The 27,071-nt window shown below is 41.9% G+C and overlaps 1 protein-coding gene across 1 annotated transcript in view; it reads left to right on the forward strand.

Annotated features, from left to right (window-relative positions):
- SETBP1 (SET binding protein 1) overlaps positions 1 to 27,071 on the forward strand; it is a 370,803-nt gene that overhangs the window by 264,259 nt on the left and 79,473 nt on the right. The gene's annotated exons all lie outside the window — the stretch shown is intronic.

Here is a 27,071-nt window from a genome sequence, read left to right on the forward strand (position 1 = left end):
GGAACCAGACTGAAAGGTGCTGTGAGCCTCCTGCCTCTGCTGGAACCTACTGCTGTGTCTCTTTGCATATCCACTGGGGATGGGATTTGCCCACTAATCTCTAAACTGAAGTGCTGGTGGCTACTAGGAAGAGCTCATTCCTTGTCAGTTGCTGGGAGAATTTCCTTGCTAACCTGCCCACCCACATAAACCTTCCTTGCCATGGAAGCCTCACACTTCTGCATAAATATCCCTTTGTCCATGTCCACACATCACACAGATGATAAAAGACTCCTGTAGAACAGAGTAGTTATTTACTAGGAAAAAGGTAGAAACTCCTTTCTTAGGAGCTGCAGAAGCTAAAAGGATTCCTCGTGCTCTCCCTGCCCCCAAACAGTACAAACCCTCTGGCCAAAGCCTGGTTTAAAGGACTGATTACCCCTGATAAGCTTTGGGTGCACTATTTCACCTCTGTTTATGATGTGTATCCCTTGTTTGTCTTCTCCCTTCATGCAGAGTCCATAATTAGTGAAGGTGAAGAGGTCTGTTCATGAGGATTTAGAGACATTTTCTAGGCCAGCAGATTTCGAAAAGAAATATGTTTTGATGATGGCCATTCTGACTGGCTTGAGGTGATACCTCATTGTAGTTTTGATCTGCATTTCTCTAATAATTAGTGATGTTGAGCATCTTTTCATGTGCCTCTTGGCCATCTCTATGTCTTCCTTGGTGAAATGTCTATTTAGGTCCTCTGCCAGTTTTTTAACTGGATTGTTTGTTTTTTTGATATTGAGTTCCATGAGCTGTTTGTATATTTTGGAGATTAATCTTTTGTCTGTTGTTTCATTTGCAAATATTTTCTCCCAATTTGAGGGTTGTCTTTTTGTCTTGTTTATGGTTTCCTTTCTAGAGGGTTGGGATAGGGAGGGTGGGAGGGAGGCTCAAGAGGGAGGGGATATGGGGACATGTGTATGCATATGGCTGATTCACTTTGGTGTACAACAGAAACTAACACAGTATTGTGAAGCAATTGTACTCCAATAAAGATCTATTAGGAAAGGAAGGAAGGAAGGAAGGAAGGAAGGAAGGAAGGAAGGAAGGAAGGGAGAGAGAAAGGAAGAAAGAGAAGGAAGGAAGGAAGGAAAGAAAGAAAGAAAGAAAGGAAAGGGAGAGAAAGAAAGAAGGAAAGAAAGGAAAGAGAGAGAGAAAGAAAGAAAGAAAGAAAGGAAAGAGAGAGAAAGAGAGAGAGAAAGAAAGAAAGAAAGAAAGATATGATTATGAGTTAGAAGCTACTTAAATATTGCTCCAAATCACCCCCAGCTCTGAGTTGCTGTCGTGGTAGATGATCTCCTTGGTTAATGAGGAGACCAATTAGCAGTCATGTTTCCTGCACTTGCTAAGGTGATAAATGGCCCACACTTCATGTCTGCACAAGTGGATGTGCTCTTCTGGGTTTCCCCATTTCTGATCATCAGACTTTGTTGAAGGTGTTTGTTTTTTGTGCAAAGCCTAAATTAAGCCCACATGGACAGGAGTTGCTAAAAGATTAAACTTTAACATGAGAAGTACTGTTGCTTTCTCTTTCAGTGTGGTGGAATTTATCCATAGAACCAGAACTATCCATGACAGAAGGCATTCTTATTTCTATTTTCTTGGCATTGTTTAGCTAGAAAACAATGGTGGTATGTTATTGCTGAGAACCTACAAGCAAGAATTGTAAGTTAACAGACCTGAGAAACAAGGTCTCAGAAGCTAAAACCAGCCATTGTTGCCATTAGGGTTCTCAGCAGTCTTACTGGGACTTCTGCATGTCTGGACCGTATTACATTTGGATTCTGGTTGAATTTTGCCAGCTAGGGGTTCATCCGGTCACTGTGTCTCTGAGGGCGGCCACACTCTAGCCATACAAAATTCCTTGTGTTTGCATTCACAAGGTGGTCGTTACTTCATTTAAAATTCTCCCTCCCCTTCCCCAGCTTACTTGTTTTGCAGCCATCCACAGAAAGCTGGATTCAGCCTAGGAATTGAGTACTGCACCCAACTCTGTTATGACCTTAGGCATGGTATCCTATCTCTCTGGGGTACTATCTGCCCATCTGTAACTCAGAGAGTTGGGCCAGACCTCTTTTGTATGGCATGTTTGCCATTTTACATGTATTTCTTATAACATCCTTCCTGCAATCTTAGAAGAGAAATATTTTCATTCCCATTTTATGGATTAGCACACTGAGGCTCAGAGATCAAGTGACCTGTCCAAGTTCAGAAAGCTGTCACTTTTTATTCTAAGCCCAGGGCTTTGCCCACTGCATTGCAACTCAGCTGCATGTCACCCAACTAGTTAAGGCCAAGTCTAGAACACAGGTCCTGGTCCCCAGCCCAGTGTCCCTATATCCCACCACCACCCTGCCTCTCAGAATCCCATCTATCCTCTGATTACATGCTTTCCCCTAGGGCATCTGCACAGTGATTATGTGATAAGTGCAGAAGAGAGTAATTAAGACAAAAAGACATTCCTTTATTCAGTTCCCAACCAATGAAGGAGGATTTCTTATGGCCTAAGCTTTTCTAAATATCAGCCTGGAAATATTGATATATACATTGACAGGGTTTCCACTTCTGTCCTTACTGAAATCCAATTCCCTGAGTTATTTATGCCACTGCTTGGTGCTTATTTTTGTGTTGTGTGAGGTTTTCTCTTTTTTTCTGAACATTTTCATGAATCTTAATTGTTAGTGGCTTCTGTGTCTATATGAGTTATGCCTACACATCTTGTTGAATATCTTATTGGAACAGACCAGATTTCTTATCATTCCCTTTCCTTCCACACCTTGGCCTCTCCTTGCCTATATCCTGAATATCGCCTCTATTCCTGAATCCCTAAAGCATCAGGAAAAAAATGTCCTTAGTAGCACTTGGAACCCAATGCATTCACCTTAATATTATACACTCCAAAGAGTGCCAAGACCCATTAAAAGCTGGGAGACAGGATGAGGCTGAGGTTACTGGAGGCATTAAGATCTTTCAGAGTATCTGAGTCGCGGTGTCTGTTCAGCTGGATGGTACTGAAGGTCATGATTAGAAATAAGCATCTTCCCTTCCACACCTTCTCTTCCTCGACCTCTTCCTTCTCCATTCTGGGTTCATTTCCATAGCATCTTAATGTCCAATTTCACATGAGCTAGTCTTCTCCAAAATAGATATGGCATAAATACAGATATCATTCTTTACCCTGTTGAGGACCAGATTTAGGGGTGGAGTGAAAAGAGGCCTTTGAGTGCTCCCTCAGATCAGAACTGATGAAAGGCACCATATAAATGGAAGTCATTACCATTATGGAGAAGAGGAATTAGAGACCCCATTTAGCAATAGCAGCAGTTGCACACTCCATTTCCTCTTTCCTGCTTGGAAAGTCATTCATCCTCCATCCCCCTGCCCCAGCAGATGGATGCATTGTCTTGTTAGCCCCCTTTCAACATACCTAGATCTAAGAAATTACACAGACTCCTTGCCTTTTTCCTGTATTTTACTCCTTCTGTCCTACTGCTTCTTTGGTTTCAAAAGGCAGTGACTCTTTTGACCTATTTTCTAAATGCACACCATCTGGTAAATCTTCATTTATAAAAATGCTTGCTTGGGGCCAAATAATGGATAAATAGTGGGAAGGTGTAATCCACAGACTCTCAGAGTTGGGAGAAGCCTTATTGGCCCTCATTTGTGCTGCTCTCTCACCAGGCACCACCATCTCACGCACCCTGACATGCAGCAGATTCCGAGAGAGCAAACCTGTCCAAGAGTGACAATACATAGAATGATGCTGTATGCTCTCAGAGCCAAGTTCTCATGAGGCGGTGGAAGAGGTCTCTAGTGTGAATGATGTTCTTCCTGTTCCAACCTCTTGGAAACAATCTTTGCATACTTTGACCTAAAATTATGCCAGGAACTCCAGGCATTTTGACCACTGCTGTCCAGGCTCCCATCAGATGTTGGGGAAACAGTGAGAAGTGTAAGTTTATACCTGTTACCTTTTATTCCAATGCCATTCTTAGTCAAGGTTGCCATCCTGAGTCCCCAGTGTCAGGTACTTTCCTCATGATGAATGGATGCTGAGAATTCATCCTTAGCTCACCTCTCAGATATCAGAGTCCTGCCATGTATGTAGCTGGATTCCTTTGAGACTGGCTGACTCCACCTCTCCTTGTGGCTCTATCTTACCCTATGCCAGCTCCTCTTATCGGCACTGTGGGCATTTTGGGAGGCAGTCTCTGTTGTCACTCACAGGCAGGAAATGGATGCCCAAGCCAAGAATAATACAAAAGTCTCCTCAAAGCAGTCATCCAGATGAGGGAATTAACCACATGGACAAAATGTCATGAAAACCATACAAAAGAAACATGTGTGAGGAAGGTTTTCTAAAACTGGAATAGAAGGAAGAAGAGGACTCATGGGAGGAGAAAGTTAAAACCAGGAAAGAAGGAAGAGTAAAAAATGGAAAGTTGATGAAGTGTGGTCTGTTTAACCTTAATCCAAGTTGAATTCTGGGTCATCCTGTAGGAGGAAGTGAAAGATTAATTAGTGAATGGTTGCTGTGTGGTTTAGCAGGATTATGAGTACCTGCCCCAGTCTTGTCTCCTATGCTAACCAGCTGAAAGACCTCTTTATATTTTTGACTCTCAGTTTTCCCAAGTGATACGAGGACAATAAATGTTCTGACCAGACATGATAGTCTAGGATTCTCAAATTTATACAATGGAATTTGAATACACACACACACACCCCTCCCTAGATTGTGCAGTTAAAGAGAAAATGCTGAAGTTATGGCCAAGTTGGCCAATTAATTAGCTATTCAGTGAAGTTTCAAAACAGATGCCTCTGGTCCGTGTCTTAATCTGTGTGACACCCCATATATCTTTGGCTCAAGTGACTTCACTTAGCCATTTGATCTCACCTTTCCAAAAGATGGAACCTCATAGGATCCACCAACAAATTAGCTTGTTCTTTGTGCAGGCTAAAACCACAGTTCATCACCTTAGAAACAAATAAGTTAGAGCACTAATATGACCAATTGTATAGGAGCAGATAGAGCAAACTTGCATTTATATTCACACTCAGAAGTAAAAGAATCTTAATAATGTAATATAAACACATCATTTTGCTTAGGTGTTTGAGCATACTGGAGCTTAGGAAGTTCAAGTGACTCATCCAATGATACATATCTAATTGGTAGAAGAGCTCAGGCTGGGAAGAGTAACATAAGGCAGGGGGAAAGGGAAAGGAAGAGAGAGAGAGAGAGAGAATAAAAGAAAAAAAAAAACAGAAAAGTGAATTGTGGGAGGGATGTTAAGCTATATGTTTTCTTTTGCTGTGAGCTGTTGTAAAAGGTAAGCCTCTCTTTGACAATAATTTGGCTTCCAGGCTATCTCTGGGGACCCATGTTTGGGACTGGAAGTGATCTTTGTGGGCTCTAATGGAAGTCATTTTTTTTTCCTTTCCTGTCTTAACAATTGCACATACTTATTTTATCAAGCCTCCCACAGTTCCTCCTAAGGTTTCCTTTTGGAATTAATCAAATTAAATGTTGTGACCCATAACTTTCTGGCAATGAAAAAAACAAACAAACAAATAAACAGCATCTCTTTTGCTACGCTGAACCAGAAATCCAGCAATCTGCCTTTGGAGCATGAAGTCTCCAGGTCATTTATCTTCCCACAGTTGGCAAACATTCCCCCGTCCTGTTGGACGTTTTTATATATACTTCTGTGGCTTTGGAGAATTATGAAGATTCAGGTGTGGGTGCAGAGAAGTCACAATTTTGACAGACTTGGCTTTGATACAACATGGAACCTTTCTTGACCAGAGAAATCAGTAAAGCATGGCTTCCAAAGGCTAGCCTGTCACTGGGCAGAGATAAGGATGGTGCCTTTGAAAGGACCCTCCAGAAAAACATCTCTTCACTCTATAAACAAACAATCAACAGGACTGAATACTTGTTAGGATTGTGAACTATGCTTGTGCCAGTATAGCACTTCACACTGAATTCAAGGGGAATTGACAAAAACAAGAGAAAAACTTTTTAAATTATTTATTTAGTGTCTAGTATATGCATGGCTTGGTGAAGTCCTGGGGGAGTCCTTAAGTAACTCAATGCTTTTGCTGTCAAAGAGGTTACAATCCAGAAGGCTCTCCTGTATAATTTAGGGGAGGAAAACGGATGCAACTCATAAGGCAGACTGTAACGGCAATCAGAAAGTCATAGAGAAGAGACTGGGCTGTCAACAGAGAAGGACGTGCTGGGCTGTCCAAGTGAGGGTGAGCCACCGCCACGTTTTCAGTGGGGGTGGAGATGTGGGACCAGGAAATGCTTCTGTTTGGTAGTTACCATTCAAGATGGGTCTTAAAGGATGGAAGAGTCTTTCGGAGAATGGAGATGGTGAGATGGTGTTGGGAGGGAGTGGAGGCAAGCACAGAGTAGGAAGGAAGCAATGTAAACAAACGTATTTAGGTGGAAATACCCAAGAAACATTTGGGAAATGGTGTTTCGTCTACTTTTATTGAGGTTAGTATCTGTAGTTGGGGAATCATGGTAGATAAGGTTGGAAAAGAATGTCGTGCTGGAGTTTAAAGGTTTTTCCCCACACTCTGGGGCTTGTGCTTAATTAAGCAGACAGTGGGCAGCCATTTCATTATTCAGAGGAAAGTCACGAAATGACCAAATTATAATTTGTCTTTTTCCCCTGACTGCTCCCTCCCTCTAGCCTGGGTTGGGCAAACTTATCCCATCTTTGAATTTTTCATATGATATTGTAATTATCCCTTTCTTATTTGAATTGTACCCACTACCCTGCCCTTCCTCCCCCAGACCACCCCCTAGATTTATAAGCATCATAAAAGCATCATTACCTACTCAGGTGCTCAAGCAAAAAAATAATAGAGTAATTCCTGACTCATCTCTTTAGCTAAAGTCAAAGATGGTTCCAATACGTTGGCCTCAGGCAACTGGAAGAGTGGTGGCACATGAACAGAATTATAGAAATCCAAGAGAGAATCTGGTTGGTGTGTAAGGAGATGAGTTGTTGAGGCAGCAGTTGGCAGCACTGTACAGAGCTAGAGCTAGAGGTTTACCAAAGGAGACAGTTGTGGAGAATGAAGGAAAGAGGGTGGACGGGGGAACCCCTGTGGCTCACCTTAAAGAGAGAGGCAGAATAATAGGGGGTCAAGCAGATACAGAGAAGAAATGACAGAAGTGTTGGAGAAGAACCAAGGGCTCAAGGAAGAATGGATTTCAGAAGAATGGGGTAGCCACTAGGGCCCAAGCTGCAGAGTTCATAGAAGATGAGGTTAGATGAGAATATGGATGAACATACTGGTGGCTCTGGAGAAAACAGACAAGTTAACAGTTATGTATTTAGTGCCTTATATGGTTAAGAGGTGGTGGGCTATGTGCCAAATTCAGATGGCAAAGAGGTGATGAATAAGTGGGTGATGAGAAAACAGGGGCTGCAGGTGCAGCAAGCAAAACTTGGTTGTGGTTCTAGCAGTGCTCCAGCTTCTTAGAAGGCTTTGTTCTGTAGTCAGTCCTTGACGGGAAGTGACGCACTCATTCTTAACAGGCCTTCAGTCTAAGGTCCCCCAATTCGCGGAGCATAAAAACAACGCCAGACCCCTTTATCCTATGTCATTCTGCCTCCCTGCGAAGGCCGCATATAGAAAAGGTGAGTATTTAAAAAGAAGTCAGTGATTCCAGGCAGGCTCCACCTGCATCTTTCCCGTCCCACAGATGCACAGGTGCTTAATTTTTGGTCATGGTAATGGCTGTTTGATAACTTCTGAAAACTCCTCTTTGTGGTGCCATGGGTATTAGCTGTGCTGCTGTGAGTGTGTGGAGGAACTGCTCAGGTTATCACAAGTTCTGGTAAATGGATCTTTTATTGAATGTTTACTGTGTGCAAAGTATTATAGACTAAAGCTTAATAGTTGATCTTTCAGAGGACTTTACTACTTTGTGGAATAAAATATATATGCTGTTTCATAAAGAGCTTACATTCTTCAAAATGATTGGGAGCTCTTTAGTTACTTAACATGTAACATAGTGCCAAGATATAACAAATAGACCAGAATAAACGAAAAGCAAGGAAGGGCCCCTGACCTTAATTTCCTTATACTGTACTGCAAAGAGACTTAAGTTAGCATACATAAAACAACCAGAGAATAAATGCAGACCAAGTTTAATCTGTGTGAACTCAGTGGCCAACAATGGGAGCCATAGTGATCCAGGATCAGAAAGGATGTCAGTGTTCAGTGAAAAATGAATCCTGGACTTGAACCTTTGAGAGTGGATGCATAGTGATTGAGTGAGGCACCAGATGAGCTAAGACCTGGAGGTGGGTGTATGTGGGGGGTTACGGGAAGGCACCTAGCTAGACTGAAGTTAGCAGTTGAGTGGGGATGGACTTTTAAGAGGGTATAGTTGCCATGCAGAGAATGTGGAACTGCATCCCGGAGGGATCGAGGACACACTGGTGTTAAAGGGTGCTGGGCATGAAGGGTGGTGAGCCTGGTGCTAGGTGCTGGGTGAAATGATGAAGTACCAGGAAACATGCCTCCCTCAAAGACTTTGTAAAGCTATCAGGAGACAAGAGGTAGATATATACACATATGGAAAGTAATTAGAATAATGAGAGACTAACCGTTAATGACTAGAAATAAACACCCATTCTACAGGAAAAAGGACCCATAAAATAAATTTCAGAGTAGTAAGTTCCATGCTATAAAAGCAAGTTGATATGAGTGTTTGCCCTATTACATAAGGATTTAGAACAAGTTGGATAAAAAGGAGGCATTAAGAGGGAGGATCAATAGAGTAGAGCGAGCAAGTCCCAAGAGCTGCCTCTGCTTGGAGTTTCCCATTCTTCTCTGAAGGGCTTGGGGAGCTTGAGAAGGTGGGCATGAGTGTTCCGCGTCGGCTCCCATGTTGATGGAGGATCTGAAGACACAGAGAGATAAAAAGCTTCCCCTGAGGCTACATCCCAGTTACCCCTTACCTCTGAACAGGGCATTCTGCTTTTCAAAGCACATTTCCTGACTTTTATTTGATCTTCAGACTCCACTGAGATTTGCAGATAGGTGTTCTTCTCCCACTTGACAGGCAAGGAAATCAAAACCCAGAGGGTTAAAGTGTTTGTCCAATGTCACTGAACCAGTTTTGTGCAGAGAAAGTGCTAGGTTCCAGTTTTTCTGACTTTTCCCATCACCTCCTTTTTTCCCCACTGTTTTTCCAAAGTCTTTGACAAGGTCAGTAGTATATCTCAGCTTCTGAGTTATCCCTCAAGAACCCTTGCCAGTGGGTTAAATATTCGAGCCCAGAATAAGGAACTAGCTAATAAGCAATTTGATCTCCACTACAGTTAGTTTTTTATATAAAGGGAGCTCTTTGGAGCCAGGGCTGGCCAAGCCCAGGGTGTGAGGCCAATTCTCTGTGCAGAGCCTTCACCTCATCTGGTGAACAGAGACCCTGATGGAGTGTGTCCATTCTGAAAAATCACAAAGGAGATGCAAAGGGAGAGCAAGAATGGTCTTATTCACTAAGTCACAAAACACTAAGCCTAATATTTAAAACTTTGTTATTTTTTAAAGAAAAGTTTGAGGGATTTTACACACCTAGTAGTAAATATACAAAATTTGCATCTTGGGAGTGACATAGGATAAAAATAAAAACAGACCAGAGCAAATCACTAAGGAAACCATGGGTTTAGAGCTACATCTAAAAAGTTTGGTAAAGTGTTAGGAGACTTGGTCCCCTTTTGACCAACCACCAGGAATTGGGATTGGGTAAAAAAACTATGGTTCTGAAGCAGTTTATCATGTCTTATATTCCATGAAAGACCAGTGGACCAAAGAGTTTTCTCTTACAAGATATACTTCTTTGTGCTGTTGGTTATAGTTTTACTTTATTTATTCTAATCATACAATTTAAAAAGTATCTGAAATGTATAAGACATAGTACTGGGCAGTATTACAACTACAAATATGTAAGGAACATCTTGTCATCTTTCAATAGGAGTGACATAGTCCTAAAAGTCTGTCCAAATTTCTCCTAGTTTAGTAATGAACTGCTTTAGCATTAGATATTATTTTTCTCTTTGAGACCCCAACAACAGCAATAAAAATGGATTCTCCACCCATTGCATAGAGCAAATGAGTATTTGGGAAAACACTTACTGTTTATTTTATCATCTAAAACAAAACCTGTTAGTGAATAAAATTTGGAAAATTTAGAAAAACATGTATAGGAAACATGAAATCACCTACAATCTCACTAAATAGCTATTATGATAAGGTAAATAACACGAGTCCCCAGCTGGTGTTGGTAACTGCTCACCTTGCAACCTGCCTCCCCAGCAGCCCAGGAAACCCAGCCCATGCTCCCCTCCCCCATCATCCCTCTTTCTCCTCTCTTCTCATCGCCACTTCAGCTGCCTGGTCGTTTCAGTTTTCTCTCAAGTCCCTTCCCAGAACTGACCACCATAGTACCACAACCTTTCATTCTGCATTCTGTGTCATTGCCCAAATGGGGGAGTATATTTTTAAAATAAGTGCAGCAGCAATTGGGCATGAAAACCATCCAGATTTCCAGACTGTCCTATTTAAGATCTCCATAAGAGTTCAAGTTCCAGGACAGCAACCGGGCAGGGGACAAATTAGTCACAGCTGAAGATGGTTGCCAGAACTTTTTCCCAAGAGTTGCCGGGTGTTCAGTGTTTCTCTCAAATCAGAATCTGACAAGGGGGAATGCAATAAATTTTCCAAAGCTTGAAATCCATGACTCCACCCTGAAGTGGAAAATGCAACCAGCCAGTGTCTGTTACAGATACCACCTCCACTTCACACACACACACACACACACACACACACACACACACACACACACACACACACACACACACACGTCAAGTTATAGCTACTCTCATTGGTCAGTGTTGCTGTCACTCATACTGAGATGAGATCACTTAAAGAGAGGGAGCCAGCTATTGATTATGGGTTTGTGACACAAAGAACTACCTGTACTTGCTTATTTTCCTTCCTCATATACCTATGGATATATCTAAGGTGAAGCTGGAAAGCCAATAGTTCCCATTTCAAAAGGCAGCTCCCCTGTTTGTTTTTTCTTCCATTCCTCCTCACTCAGGAAGCCTACATCAACGTATGCTCTGAGATGGGTATTTGCATAGGTTATTAGGCAAAGGAGAAGAGAAAATCTTCCAGATTTCTTAAGTCTTCATGGACAGTACAAATAAAATTTTATTTTATTAAATAAAATAGCTGAAATAACTTTTCGTAGTTACGTTTTCTCCATTATTTTTCCAGGTCCAATTGATATTAATTATAATAGTTGAAACGCTGTCTCAGTGGTCTTAGAGAGGAAAAGCTTATTTCTGGGTGTCTTCTTCTGCCACTGGTGAGGACACTGGGTAATGGCTCCCTCAAGTGATTTCCCCAGTGCGGGATGTCAGCTCTGCCTGCCTATGGAAGCCCCTCAAACCCCAGAAATACTTCGTTCATGTGGGCTGGCCTTCCACCAGGCCAGGGTTGTACCTTCTTGGTCCACAGCAATGCTTCTCTACTTCATTCTGCATTTCAGGGATCCTTTTGGCAATAATCAGCCCAGAGCAAAGCTCCTTTGTTTCCATTCCTTACGCCCTACCCCTTAGAGCTCTAACTAAATAAATATATTAATTATTGAAACGGAAAAAGAAGAATGAATTAGCTTTTCATGGAACATCCATGAAGGTAGCCATAGTGAAATGTGTAATTGACGCCAGATGTAGAAGTATCCATTCCTCTTGCATCAAGTCCAAGATTCTTTATCTGGCTTAAAAGACCCTCTATTATCTACCCGCACAGTCTCACCTTGTTTTCTGATCATTTTCAGCTTATTGACTTGCTGTGAGTTCTGCAAAATCCACCTTACCCTACAGAAAATACCATAATTAGCCTTAAGCTGAATCACCAGTCACCACATTGCCTCCTTCACATAGAACATCTCTTCAATCTGGCTTCTAAATCTTACCTACTTATTTCCTTAACCATTCTGGCATATCCTGCTTCTCTGGTATAACTAATATCTTCACGTTCATTTCAGCGCTTATTTCTATATGGCCTCATATTGTTTATCTTTATTTTAGGTAAGAATGTCATGACTCACTCAGATAAAATCTGAGCTGCACAGGACACAGTTCACTAGCTTAAGAATAAATTCAGCAACTCCTAAGGCAGCATACTAGATCGTTAAAATGCCAGGGAGTTAAAGCCTCTTGGATGCAGATTTGGATGCTAAATCCCCACTTACTAGTAGTGTGACCTTGGGCAACTGAGCCTCTTTGATCCTCTTTTTCCTCATCTGAAAAATGAGGCTATTAATACCTACCTGGCAGAGTTTTATGAGGGCCAAAGAAAAGTAGAATATACATGAGAGCATCCAGCACACAGCTTACCACATGGTCATTAATAATGTTCATTTCCTTTCACTTCCACTTTGGATAATATATTCAAGCACAGGAAATACAACACAGCAGATTTCTATAGAAGTCTTCTTTAAACAGCAGGCTTTCTCTCCCAGTTGTGCTCTTATTGGGGTGAAGTTAAATCTCCCTCTGAACACACATATGCACACAGAGGTGCAGACATCCGCTGGACCACAATTGTATTTGATGACAAAGATAAGGTGTCAGGATTAGACAGTTATGGTGGATAAATAACAAAATACACATTTCACTCAAAGATAACTGCAAGTTCACTGTACCGGCATCATCGGCAGGACTTGGAAGTCTCTTGAAAGGGGAGGCAGTTTCAACCCTTTGGCATTTGGTCTGCCGCAGCCAGGATCTGTTAGCACTAGTCAGTGGCACCTGTTTTGAAGACCAATTTATCTACTCACCCCAGCCATAAAAATGTAGTGATAAGAGAAATAGTGAAATTTGTATTCATTTTCTATTGTTGCTGTAAAAATTTATCATAGATTTAGCAGCTTGAAACAACACAAGTTTATTAGCCCACAGTTTCTGTAGGTCAGAGGTCCAGAAGCCTTAGCTGCTTAAGATCTCATGAGGTTGAAATCAAGGTGCGTGCAGGGCTGGAGGTTCTGGACAAGGATGGGCCTCCAGTCTCATTCAGGTTGAGCTCTCATTTAGTTCCTTGTGCTTTTATTTTTTGTTTTGGTTTTTGGTTTTTTTTGCAGTACGCGGGCCTCTCACTGTGTGGCCTCTCCCGTTGCGGAGCACAGGCTCCGGATGCGCAGGCCCAGCGGCCATGGCTCACGGGCCCAGCCACTCCGCGGCATGTGGGATCCTTCCGGACCGGGGCACGAACCCGCGTCCCCTGCATCGGCAGGCGGACTCTCAACCACTGCGCCACCAGGGAAGCCCCCTTGTGCTTTTAGCATCGAAGTACCTGCTGGCTGTTAGCCAGGGGCTGGTCTTTGCTCCTAGAAACTACCAGCATTCATTCTTCTGTTTTCCATGTGGCCCTTCTGGCAGCAGAGGGTCCAATATCTCTGCTTTCCCTTCTACAGCATCTCTCTGACTCCTGGACACTCCCCTCCCCCATGCTCCAGTGCCTGGAACTTCCTGCTGTTCCCTGAACACAGGTACCTTGTGCTTCCATACCTTCTGACTTTTACACGTGCTCTGTCTTCCTTTCAGAACAGCGTTCAGAAGGGACAATACTAACATTTGCCTCATGACTGATTACCTGTGTTCTTTGTCGATTTCTCCTTGTGATCTGGTAGATGAAGGTCTATCTCGTGGATAATTTTGAAAATGCAGTAAAAAAAAATAAAAGTCAATTATCAAACCACAAATTGCTAAGCTGGATGATAAAGAACTCGGAAGAGGGACAGTTTATTTGTAGACTGGAGTCGCACATGGGACACTTCATGGAGGAGGTGGTACCATACCTGGGCCTTGAAGAATAGGCTGGATTTACATAAATGGGGAACAGAGAGGAACAGCTTGGGGTTAATATGAATATATATACAGTGTTCTTCAAAAAGCTGTGCATTTATTCATGCATTACATATATATTTTGTAAAAGTCTTGGGAATATAAAAATGATCAAGAAAGATAAGGCTTCTGTATTTATGGAGTTTACAGTCTACTAACTGATGCAGAAGAGAAAAAGAGCAAATAAAATAATTAAGTAACAACAAAGTATGATACGTTTTGGGAGAAAAAAATATGAGTAGTGGGGGCATGGTCTGCTTAATTGGCTATCTGTGTGGAGGATTAGGGGGGTGGCCTTGTCAGAGAGCTTCCTGTCGAGTGGTAGATTTCAATCGGGTTCTACCAGCAAGAGGGGACCACTGGGATCAAAGAAATGGCACGGTAACCAGTCTTCCACAGATTAGTATGGCCGTGATATTACTTACCTTGATCATTTAAGCAGTTCTGGGCCATCTTGCAATTCTGTGACATGTCTGAATGGCTTAACAAACCCTTTTTTCATAAGTAGGTAGCAGTGGCTTTTCCTCTAATCCCTGCCTGAGCCATTGAGTTATAATGACTTGCTCTGAGCGTGACCCGACAGCTAACCAACCACCAAACCTCAGTCTGTAATTCAGGTGTAGCTCTCATGCTAGGAGGAGGTGGCTCGGAACATGTATTAAATCAAAATATTTCTCACTCTTAATTTCTTTTCACAGTTCAGAATCTGTGTTCAATTCCATGCGGAAAGGAAAGTAACTCCCTTGCTTGGATTTCTTGCTGACATTTCTCTTTGGTGGGGGTCAGGAGTGGGGGGTCACTCTGAACACTTGCTGGTCCTCGTAGTACAGCTCAGTGGCATGTTCATAAAATACCAACCACTGAAATTCTAGTAATCACCAAAACATATGCTTTCTCCTTATATCCACTAACATTCTTTCTCTCATTAAAAAATAGAAAATTCAGAAATTGAATTAGAAAGCTAAACTCAATATCTTTACATTCTTTTGGTTTCTAGAAAAAACAAAAAAAAAAAGCTACAGCTTTTCTGATTTCCCTTCAGTTAAATATTACTCCTGAATGGGCAAAATTATACAAGAAGTGTGAAGAGTTGAGACTCTGACATGAAGGGAGGTTTTATATTTCCTCGCTATTAAAGAAGAAGAAGAAGAAACCCTCAGTTTTGTCTAATCTTGAGGAACGCAGTGCCCCGTCCAACCCACAAACTGTTGGCAGCATCATGGTGCTACACAGAATGTTCTTTTACGCTTTCTCCCTCCTCCCAAACCTTTCCTGTGAAGTTATAAATGTCAGCATTTAGAGACTGTTTTATTCAAATAAAATACGGACTTTAGGTTGGGTCCTTGCACGTTGTTTCTGCTGGCTGCGCGCTAGAGGGGTGGTCCCAAGAAAAGCAGACACATTTTAGCTGGCTGGGGCCTGGGTTTGACTTTATTTGTAAAATCTCATTTTCCCCTCCTACACCAACTACCTGCCTTGTGAAGCTGGGATTTAGAAGCCCTATGCCCAGAGGAAGTTTTACGGGACCCCTGGAAACACCCTCCTGATTGGAAGATGAAGTTACGCTGAAGGTCACTCCACCAGACCTTGTACTTCCTCACCTTCTGTTTACACCTGACCTCCTGACTCTGCCTATATAGTGCTCCCTTTCGACATTGCTATAACAGCTGATCAGCTGTGACCTCAGGTGTAGCTGCACCTGGAGAAATCCCAAATAATGTCCACTCACAGTCAAATAGGCAAGCAAATGCTCTGAAGCTGCTGCTGCCTTTGAGTCAAGGAATCCTATCTCCGGATCTGGTTATTTTGCACACTTGGGGATAGTGACTTCCATTTTGCAAAGTACATTATAACCTCATAAGCTGAGGACTCATATTACTTCCTCAGCGAGCAGCCCCCATGGATTTGCTTACCAACTCAGGCCTAAAAGTGATGGGCAGCCTCTGATTTATCACTGGAAGGAACTGGGAAAGGAAAGAGGCTGACCAAAGAGATCAACCCAAGAGATCTTGGGCAAGTGACTTAAGCAATCTCTGCCTCGGATTTCTCAAGTTTAAAATAGAGATAACAATAGTTTCCACCTCATAGGGTATGTTTGCTTACAAAATTGTAGCATAAGGCCTGACTCATAGGAAATATGCAATAAATATTAATGGTTATAATTACTGTTATTATTAAACACATATTGTGTACCTTGGTATGCCAACCTTTAGTTCACGTTTTGTATACAGTGATTCCAGTTGGTGTTCAATAGTAGAATATATCATTGTTGGTATAATTTCAAATGCATTTGATTGTTTTAAACAAATGTGTATTAAACATCTACCTACTTGGTGTCCGGAACTCAAATACACAAAGGCCCATACGACCCAGTCACTGCTCTCCACAGGTTGCCATTCTGAGAGAGAGATATACTTAGAGACAGAGAAGGACATTGGATGCCTTCAGTGCTGCAGTGGTGTGTGCCTGGGGCGCATGGGGGCAAACGAGATGAGAGTGGTCACTGCTACCTGGAGGGCCAGAAAAGGTGGCATTTGAGTGCAGCCGTGAGGGCCTAGTGGCTGGATAGAGAGAAAGAGCAGATCCGAGCATTGGCAGCAGTGAGAGTAAAGACTGGAGCCATGTTGCCTTCTGTCCCATTGAGGACAAGAGGTTTCTGGGGGTGGCTGCGCCTCGGTTGAGAGGTGCCCAAGGGTGATCTGGAGAGGCAGACAAAGAGGAGGGGCTGCTGCACCAGGTGGAGGAGCTTGACTGTTGACCCTGCACTTTGGGATTCCACTCAAAGGTTTTAAGCTGGCACGGGGTGGAGGATGGGGTGATTGATACTCAGAGTTGTGCCTTAGAGCAGGGCTTTTCAAACTATCTGTGGTCAAGAGCTATAGGCCTCAGAACTGTGGAGAGAGAGGGAGAAAGAAAGAGGTGTCTAGGATTGTTCACCTCTCATACCAGGGTGCTTTCACTGCATGAAAGGCCTGGAGGTTTTAAACTAAGGCCCAGAGAGGTTCTCTGCTGATTCAGATCTGGGAGACACGACTGTTGTGGCCTTCTGAGCCCCACCCAGGTGAGGTGATTGGATCTACCAAAGGCTGGTAAAACAAACACCAACCAAACAACAAATACATTGAAGAGGAGAAGGGTAGTACCTGATCTTTTTAAAATAAAATAAGAGCATCCCAAACTGTCACAATTAAGAGCAAGATGGGTCAAGAGCAGAACAGTTTCACCTAAATAACACCTTTTATAAATTTTATTTTCCATTCAAATATAAAATATACTCCATAGAGGAAAAAAGAAAGCAATAAAACAAAGATGCCTAAGTAGAAATACTAAATTAATCTGCAAGTAACCCTCTTTAAAAATTGGATTACTATGTTTTTGACCTTTGTGAACAAGCATCCCTCACAAAGATACTTTATGAAATGTGATTTGACCAATCCTTGTTTATTAAATTCTGTGTGTGTAACCCTGTTATCATTGCCACATGGTATATGAAGATCAGTAAGGGATACAAAGATAGGATTGGAAGTCTTCATATCCAAGGAGATAAGCTCTCTTCTATTCAAATGTTTGAATTTCTCTGACCTTAAGAGCACTTCTGCACTAAAAAAGAAATTCATCATTAAGAACCTGGGACTATGGTAAACACTGTCTGCATCTTTAGTTCTGCTGGATGTAGGACACTGTCAACACCTCACCTGTGGGGACCATTCATTTACCGTTTACCACAGAGATGGATTTTACACTTCAATTCTACTATCTTGTCAACTGGTTGCCTTACATGAAAATAAGTTCGCTTTTAAATATCTTTTACTGTTTTTCTCATGTTAGCGGTGCAGTCATTTAGCAAATCTATTAGCTGTTTATTAAGTTACTAAAGTTTGAATGTGGAGGATTCTGGGCTTGATATCCTAAAACTCATTCTCAGCATTGTCCAGCACCCCAAGGAGTGTTCATAGGTGTTCTATGAAAACAGAGTTTGATTATCAAGTAAATTTGTTAAATACCAGAATAAAAAAAAAATATTTGATTGTCTACTACATAACATCTCATAGCTTTGAACACACCAATAGAAGAAAAGTCACTTTCCCCAATTTACCTGACTGAACAAGTCTTATTTTTCCAAACCCACCCATTAATATATCAAGGAACACTGACATTCTGCAGAAGATGGTTTGGGAAATACTAATCTAGTTTAATCCTCTGAAATTAAAAATGACAGAATCAAGGCTCAGAGGGTTGTGTCCTGGCTGAGATGGAGTGGTTGTGGCCAAGCTAGGCCTAGAACACAGGTCTCCTGATGCCCAGCCTGGGCCCTTTCCACCTCTCTCTATTGAGGGATTATTCCCCCAGATCCCCACTGCCACCTTCAGTAGACTGGATGTGTGTGTATTCACTTATCAGTGAGACAAGCGTTGGGGGAGGTGTGTGCGTGTATGTGTGTGTGTGTATACACGTACATAACATACATACACACACACCAGAGCCCCTCAGGGCATCAAGGCCCCATTCACACAAGACCCAGGAAATGAGCTGGAGCAGGAAGCAGGTGCAGGGAGCAGACCCACAGCCGCAGTGGGTTTTGGAGGCCCCTTGTTTGCAGTCTGCATTAACCTTGGGCTGTTGCAAAGGCCAAAGCTTGGCTCGCATTTGAGATCTGAAGCTCTGACATTCAAAAAGCTCCAAAGCAAATGAACCTGAGTGAGCAAATAATTAAACCACAAAGAAAAAGCCAGTATTGAAAAAAATATTAGCAATCTGGTATAAACTTCGGAGAACCACACTGTTGAGAAGTAATCTGGCCCTTACCAGCCCTGCTGTGCCTAGTCTCTGCACTAGAACACAAGTGGCTTTAGAACGGTGAGACAGGTACAGGGCCAAGGTTCCATTCCAGACCGGAGTAGGGGTTAGGGGTGCGGAATTCCAAGTGCTCCCCAGCTCCATCATTCACTAGCTGGGTGATCTGGGTGAGTCTCTTCCTTCCCTGTGCCCCACCCCCTGAATAATGATATCCTACATCATAGATGTGCTGTGAGAATTAAAGGAGGGACTTCATGTAATACACTTAGAACAGAGCCTGGAGTATAGGAAGTGCTCAAAATGTATTTTTTTTTTAATTGTTGTTATTCTGAAGCCTATGGACCCTGAGGTTAAAATTTAAAATATGGCCTTTGGAATCAGACATACCTGACATACCTGCACCTCAGTTTACAGAGCTGAGTCCCAACTCTGTGACTTACTAGCTCTGAGACCCTGTAAGCATATAACTTAACCTCTGAGCATGTTTTCTTATATTTAAAATGGGGGAAAATAGGGTCTATTCTGGGACTTACTGTAAGGATTAAGAGTTGATGGATATGAAGAATGTACAGAGAGTTTCTAACCTGTAGTAAATCATCAATACAAGGCAGCTCTTTTTGTCTTCAGATTTCTCCTGTCTCAAACCCTGAAATGATTCCTAAACTTTCATTATGAGGCCATCTCCCAGGGCACTGAAAGGCTTTGCTTAATCATCAGGTGAAATGGTTTTAAAATTGCCTGTCAAGGATGTACTAGAGAGGAAGGTGTTCCGTTGTATGTTCTTTCTGATACCAAGTAGAAAGAGCCCAGGGCAATGGCTTTTGGACATGTTTAGCTCTATTTTGGATACTTACAGAAAAAGAAATAGAGGAAGTACGTGTGTACAAGTAATATTCTGGGGAAAGAGAAAGGGGAAAAAAAGAGCAAAGAAGGGAGGGATGACAGATAAACTTAATCTAAGTTTGGTTATAAACCCTGGCAAATGTTCAATCCAGAATGAGCACCAGCCAGAAAAACTGGCTGCAGCTGGCAAATGTCCCAAATCATTCTGTAGAACGAGAGCCCATGAGTGGGGAAATGCTGCTTGATAGATGGATTGTGAATAAAATGCTGCCTTCCAGGCACTAGCCTTTGAATTACCCTATGTTGATTTAATTCAGATCCTTGATGTTTCCTGAGCGTTGACTTTTTAACCTTAATTGTCTTCTGATTTATTAGTAAATCACTGTGCTTTTTATGTTTCCCTGGTAGAAGTTTAAACCTTGTTTCCCAGAATAATTCTGTAACCTGGGGCAGATCTTAGGGTGGCCAAGCTCAGTGGCCTGTCAGCCTGTAAACACTAGTGTCCCTTAAGCTTTAGCCCTGAGCCACCCAGCTGAGAGGAGACTGTCCCAGAGAGCCCCTCACTGACACCGCAGATAAGAAGTTCTGAGTTTGTAAATTCTTTCCCAGCTTCCCAAGAGCAGTCTTGAAGTACCAAAAAGTTCACTGGTGTGACACAGCTTTCAGCTTGAGGGCCACATACTCTCCCTATTCTTGAGTCTGGGATTAAACACACAGCATCATAAAGTTTCCATATTCCTAAAACAGATCTCTCCTCCCACCACAGACAGGGCAGTACCCAGCCCATGGGCCAACACTAGTTTGGGAAGAGCGAGAGAAAAATAGCTCCATTATTCCTCTCCTTGCAGAGGAAACTGACAGTCACAATTGATGACATAAAACACTGAGACAGGCTCATATTTTAAGAATGTCAATACAAATTTCACCCTCAGAGGCCCAGATTTCAAGAGGCATCGTGTTACGTTTTTTGCAGGCCAGCTTCTCTCCCGTTCCTACTGCAGAGAGGGCAGGAGAGAAGCCAGGAGCCAGGCTTCGTAATGAGGTGTCTGCCTCTGCAGAGGAAACAACGTCATTTTATCTTACATCGTGTAGTGTTAATAATCACGAAACCCTAAAGAGTGAGCATTCAGAATCTGAAGCTAATAGCATAATTCTACCCAGAATTTACACTCCTCACAGCACCTTTCCCCTCCCTTACCTGCTGATCCTCACAAGGTCCCCCTAAGGTGGGCAGGGGTGAATATGATTAGCTCCATTTAACAGATGAGGAGGCAAAATTTCAAAGGAGGACTGTTACTGAGTGTCAAAATAGAAAGCTGAGTCACTTTCATTCCTAACAAAGTGGATAACACCAAGCGTCGTGAACTTTGTGGGTGGATGTGAAGATGTATGTCTACCAAGCCCCCTTCAGTACCCTCCACCCTGGCCTGATGTGCCTGCCCATGATGGCACTCGGTGAATTAGAGCTGTCAGCTGACATTTGTATAAAGCTCCAGGATGTCATGCTGTTTGACATTTCTCATAAAATATCTTTAATTATTTCAGATCTCTTGACAATAGGCACTATTACCACATTTTTTTCCAGTTTTATTGAGATAAAATTGACATATAACTTGTATTAGGTTAAGGTATATAAGATAATGATTTGATATATGTATATATTGCAAAATGATTACCACAATAAGTTTAGTGAACATTCATCATCTCGCATAGTTACAAATATTTTTTTGTTATGATGAGAACATTTAAGGTCTACTCTCCTAGCTACTTTCAAATATACAATAAAGTATTGGTAACTATCATCACTGTGCTGACCATCACATCCCCCAGAACTTTTCCTATTTTAAAGGTGAGGACATTGAGCCTCAAGGAATGAATGATTTGTCTAAGATCGTGTATATGATAAGTGGCTGAACCCAAACTTGAATGCAAATCTGTCTGACTTCAGAGTTGGTGCCTTTTCTCCTTTACCAAGGCACAGATTTGAACTCATTTGTTCCACAATTTTTGGTTGGTGTGCCCATGAGACCCTGCCTCAGGTGGGCTTTTCCTCTCACCTCTGGTGTCCTGCTCTAGAAGTTGAGCACAGAGCAGGGCTGGGCTCCCATCTGGTGAATGGTACCTCAACAACTCTATGAAATGACTCTCGTGGACATTTGGACCCATAGAGACCCAACCCAGATCTGCCGTTGCTTCCCATTGTAATCCAAGAGGTCAACTCCCATTTCTTCAGAATTTTTCTGCTTGGAACTGTATTCCTGGAAACTGTCTGTTTTTAACTTTATCGCTAAGCCTTTCATGTTTTTTTGGCCCTTTTGTTCTAGGATGACGTCAAAGGAGTTGCCACACTTTAATCCAATTTAGTGTGCTAGTGGCTGTGCCCATTAGAAGTGTGGCTCAGCTTGAGGCTCAGTGCACAATCCTGAAACAAAATGGTAGTCCGTGAACATTTCTGAATAGCGTTATCTTTCATAATTTCAGACAGTTTAGTAAAGTTTGGTCCATGGAGATGATCACAGAGGTATATGATTCCACTACATATAGTGGAATGGTTTTTTTGTTTGTTGAACAAATCTGAAATTTTGAGCCATATTGGTAGAGCTGGTGGTTTTGCTGTAAGAATTTGGGAAGAAAGTGTTCCAGATCTAAGTGCTAGCAAATGATCCACATGAATATAAAACTGACAAATAGCTCTTACACAGAGAGGCTTTGGTCTAATAGAGAGGCTCTGGTCTAATTTCAAGAAAACTCACCTGATGCGATTTAATATTTATTTTTTCTGAACACCATCTACTGTTTATATATTGGCTGACAGAGATGAAATATGCAACGGTCTTGTTCCTTTATTCATGTTCTTCATTTAATAGATTTATAAATATAAGAGTTCCTTTCTGGTTACTAAATTCATATTTCTGAAAACCTCTGGAGATGCTAATTTGGAGGTAAGGAACCTTCAGAGTTCATCCACTGAGCACATGCCGATCTGGTGCCACCGTGTGCTGGATACTACTGTGGTTGAAGCAGTGGCCAAGAGAAGTAACGTTTTGTTCTCACAGAGCTTATATTATGGCCTTGGTGGGCCCAGACAATAAGGCAATAAGTCTATAATAGAATCTCAGATATCAATAAATGCTAAGAAGGCAATAAAGCAGGTTAAGAGGATGTAGAGTGACTGGGGGTGTTTTAATACAAATGTCAGGACACGTATTTTGTAAACTGATTGCCGAAATAAGTTTGCACAGTAAACTGTTTTCAGGGCTCAGCATTATTTGATTACAACTTACAACTTGTTACAGACTATGGCTGTAGTAAGGTACAATTGAGGAAATTTTACTACAATATTAATTAAAAGAGCCAATTTCATAGATCTTAGATTCAGAATTAGAAGGGAACTTGGAGGTCGCCCTTCTAGGGAAACGGCAAAGACTCTAGATATGAAATCGAGAAATGCCAGTTTTCTAGGCCTGTGAGGGTGCAGCCTCTACAAACCAGTATTTCTCCCTGGGTCTGTGTTTATTCACCTGTGAAATGAGAGGGTGGTGTTAGACCAGTATTTCTCAAAGTGCAGCCCCCGGACTGATAGCATCACCCCCACTTGAGAACTTGTTTGAAATGCAAATTCTCAGGCCTCATCCAGAACTTACTCAATAAGACCCTCTGGGGCTGGACACCAGCAACTGGTGTTTTAACAAGCTCCCCTCCCCACCCCCCACCCGACTTCTACACACGCTCAAGTTTGAGAACAGCTGTTCTGGATGATCGTTACGTCTCTTGATTCTAGCTGTAACCTGCTGTGAATCCCCAAGGCAGAGCAGTGAAACCTGGCCAGCACGCTTGCCCCATCTCACCATAATCTCTCAGGTTCCAGTGGCTTCGTTCTCTCTCTCTTCGGATCTGTGAGCAAAGCTGCAAAGCCGTCAGCTTCCGTAGGTGACTCTAACTCCCAGGGCATGCACCTCCCTTAAAAAATCTATATCCGGTCTTACATGGGATCAATGCTTACAGTCACCTTGTATCTAAGCAAATTGAATAAAGCTGGGAGCTCAAGCAAACCTGCTTATTTATCTCACGCCAAGGGAAACAACTTTCGGTTCTGCAGGACTTGACACCTTTGTCAATAAAATCTGCAGATTGCACAATATAGAGTTGTTTTAGAATTCATCTTTTTGACAGTAACAGGACTTTCCAAGAGAAGAGCATCTAGGGGTTATTGTGGCAGACATATCTTTGCCCTGAGATCACTGACTGCCCTGCCCATGTTTACATTTTACATGGGAACCATTCAGTGAATTTGCATCAGTATAGAGAAGAATAGGAAAGAATTTTAATACACATGCCCCCCTTTTTATTCATACATCTAAAGAAGGCAACCAGATTTGATTTTTTTTTTTTAAGAAGCACTTAGGTTTAATAGCTGATTAGCCTGCAATAAGGGCAAACTTGTGTTTTGCTTCTAATCAGCAATAAAAACAACAGGGTATTACGTTTGCAGTTGCTTCGCTGCAACATCTTTCCAAGATTTTCTCTTCACACTGTTTGAAAGTGCCATATACATTGGAAATGTGCATTATATTTAGAGCGGGCTTATTGTAGGAAGCATAAAAAAGCTCCCCATAAAGCAGAAGTTTAGGGAAGGTAGGGTGGAGTTAAAGGTAGTAAAAAGCCCCTCAGTTGCTTGATTATGTGAATTGAAGTTCCTGGTAGAGTGAATCGGCATTTGTGGTTTCACAGTTCTGGAATAAATGACACTTCCAATAACATTCTCCTATACAGGTGTAAGATATACAAATTGGGTGAGGAAAATGGTAGCATCATTGAAATGCATAAAAGCAAAAAGCCTAGGAAGCAAGCATATGGCAGGGAGCTGGCCTGGGAGGCGGGGGCACACTGCAGGGTCCTCACACTGCGTCTGTCCGGAGCAGCCGGGAGCACAGGCTCCATCTTCCACCCCTAATTTGGATGATTCTGTGATTATTATATCATTTGGATATTCCCTGCCTTGAGTCTTTTTTTTTTCTCTTTATTCATGGCTCTGGTTTGCATTTTTGTTCCCCCTCAACTCTTCTGAGTTTGGCACGAGTAGTTGAAAAGTATATTAAACCAAGCAACAGTGCAACTTTTTTGATTGTATCTATACAATGGTGGTAAAAGCACAAACTTGGTGAGCTATAAGATAAGTTGTTATCCATGCAGATCAATTGCAGAGACTGAAAGAGTTATGTTTTATGTATTTCCCCTATAGCTGAATATATTTGACTCTTCTTTCTGTTCCCAGGAGATCATATAATTCCCCGCCGACTTATGAAGGCAACTTTTAAAAGCCTGTTTTGACTAATTTTAAAGGTTTTGGAAGTGAGTGTGACATTGTTGGGGGCACTCCAAGCTTTAGCGAGGAGCCTGGCTCTAGTACCAGTTTCCTCTACAAGCCCAGTCCACAGCCTGAGGTCACCTTGTGTTTCTGCACCTGATTTTATGGATGGAAACACCAAGGTCTAGAGCAATTAACGGATTTACCCAAGGTCACAGGATGACTTCATTTCAGCCACAGCTATAGTTGTAATTACAGTATGTGAGCCCTCTGAGGAGTTACTGAAAAGCCCTGTCTAATATTTCCCTCAGGTTCCAGACCCCCAAGCCTCGTAGTGAACTTACTATGTGGGAGCCATGCCTAGTGAGTAAGTCCCAATTAGGACACTAATAAATAAATGAGGTGAGGTAGAACATGAAGGGACCCATTTTAGTTTACAGAATCATAGGACTGAATACTTTTGTGCGTATCCAAACAAGACTAGGAGAAAAAAGGTATGAAAGAATTTTTTAAATAATAAGTAATTGTTAAGGGCTTACTAAGTTTTAGGTGCTATTCTTTCTTTCTACCTATGCAGTAATATCTTGCGGAAAAATCCGAACGAATTTTTTGGCCAACCCAGTAAGTGCTCTATATGCATGATCTCATTTTTCTGTTGACCAGCCCTAAGGAACAGGTACTATTATTATCCCCATTATACAGATCAGGGAAATGAGGCCCAGAGAGGTAAGGTAGTTTTCTCAAAGGGACTAGAACTATGGTTTGCCCCGAGCCAGCCTCATTGCAAGTCTTTGTTCTGTACCACTGCACCACAGGCCTGCCACTCAGGGCAGGTCTGCCTGTCTAACCTGAATCCCTCACACTGCAGCAGCAGCCCTTGTTCCTCTTGCCAAGAAACAACAGAAATGGCCATCACCCATGACAGCTTGAGTGACTTCTTCTAGACTTAGTGACAACTATAAGCCATCAGCCTACTTCAGTAACCCCTGCTTTTCATCCTTTTCCAATAGATTGTGCTGGTATGAAACTGGGGAAGAACCACAGCAGTAAATCCCCATTTGCTGTCGGTCTTTCTTTGCACAAGTAGCCCATCTTTTCTGAATTTCAGGGTTTTTATTTATCAAAAGATGATTACCCCTGCCCTACCTATCTTGTAAAAGGTACAGAATCAAAAGGCCATATACAATATAACTATAAAATACTGAATAATGATAAGCTGTTGATGTTGTTATGATTATGATTGTACATCATAAGGGTGTGGTGTGGATTAAATGAGGTCATACATCTAAAGGACTTTGCTGTAATAGTTCCTGACACATAGTGGGCACATACTGGTTACTACATTGCTAATTTTTATCATTATCATTGCCAGTGTCCCCTGAAATGATTTAAAGTTTCCATATAAGGCTCAGTCCACACTCAATTTGCAGAAAATGCTCAGTGCCTCTGAGATAAGCAGCAGGAACTATTGTTTCCATTTTCAAATAACTTGTAACTTTGTCCAGATTCTACTTCCCTATAGGTATGTTATTCCTCTCTCTTTTTACCCAGCTTGTAATGATATAACAGTAATAATAATAATTCTGGCTTAATGCACTTATTAAATTTGACTATCTAAAGCTGTGGAATCCATCAAGGAGCACAGTTGTACTTATTGTGTACGAATCTCACACCAGCCATGGTAACTTGTGTGTTGATTCTTTTCCTTCTCCTAAATGATCTTAATTTAAATCAACAGTACAACTGTTCTGTTTTTACAGTGTCTAGATGCCAGTCTCTCCATTTTTCAGTAATCACTTTGTAATCCACCATTTAGTACCTCCAGGGTTACTTTTAATCAGCTTTTAGGACTATAGATTCTCCGTTGTTCATTTGCAGTTGTCAGCCTTTAACCAGCTACATTGTCATAAGTACCATGATTTCCTCCCAGATTTACAATGATGTCTAGAGAAATCCTGAAGGGGAAGCTAACATAACTTTCTGTTTTAAAAACAGTATTTGGAGCAGAGAACTAGCGTATTCAATACTCTAGTAAGTCTTGTTGCCTGAAGAAAAACACAGGCAATTTCTAGGCTTTTTGGTTTTAAAGTGAGGAAGAGAAATATATGTTTGCCACAGAGTATCCAAGGAACAACTGTAAAGTGATATTG

Source organism: Delphinus delphis, chromosome 13, assembly GCF_949987515.2.
Source record: "Delphinus delphis chromosome 13, mDelDel1.2, whole genome shotgun sequence".
NCBI lineage: Eukaryota > Metazoa > Chordata > Mammalia > Artiodactyla > Delphinidae > Delphinus > Delphinus delphis.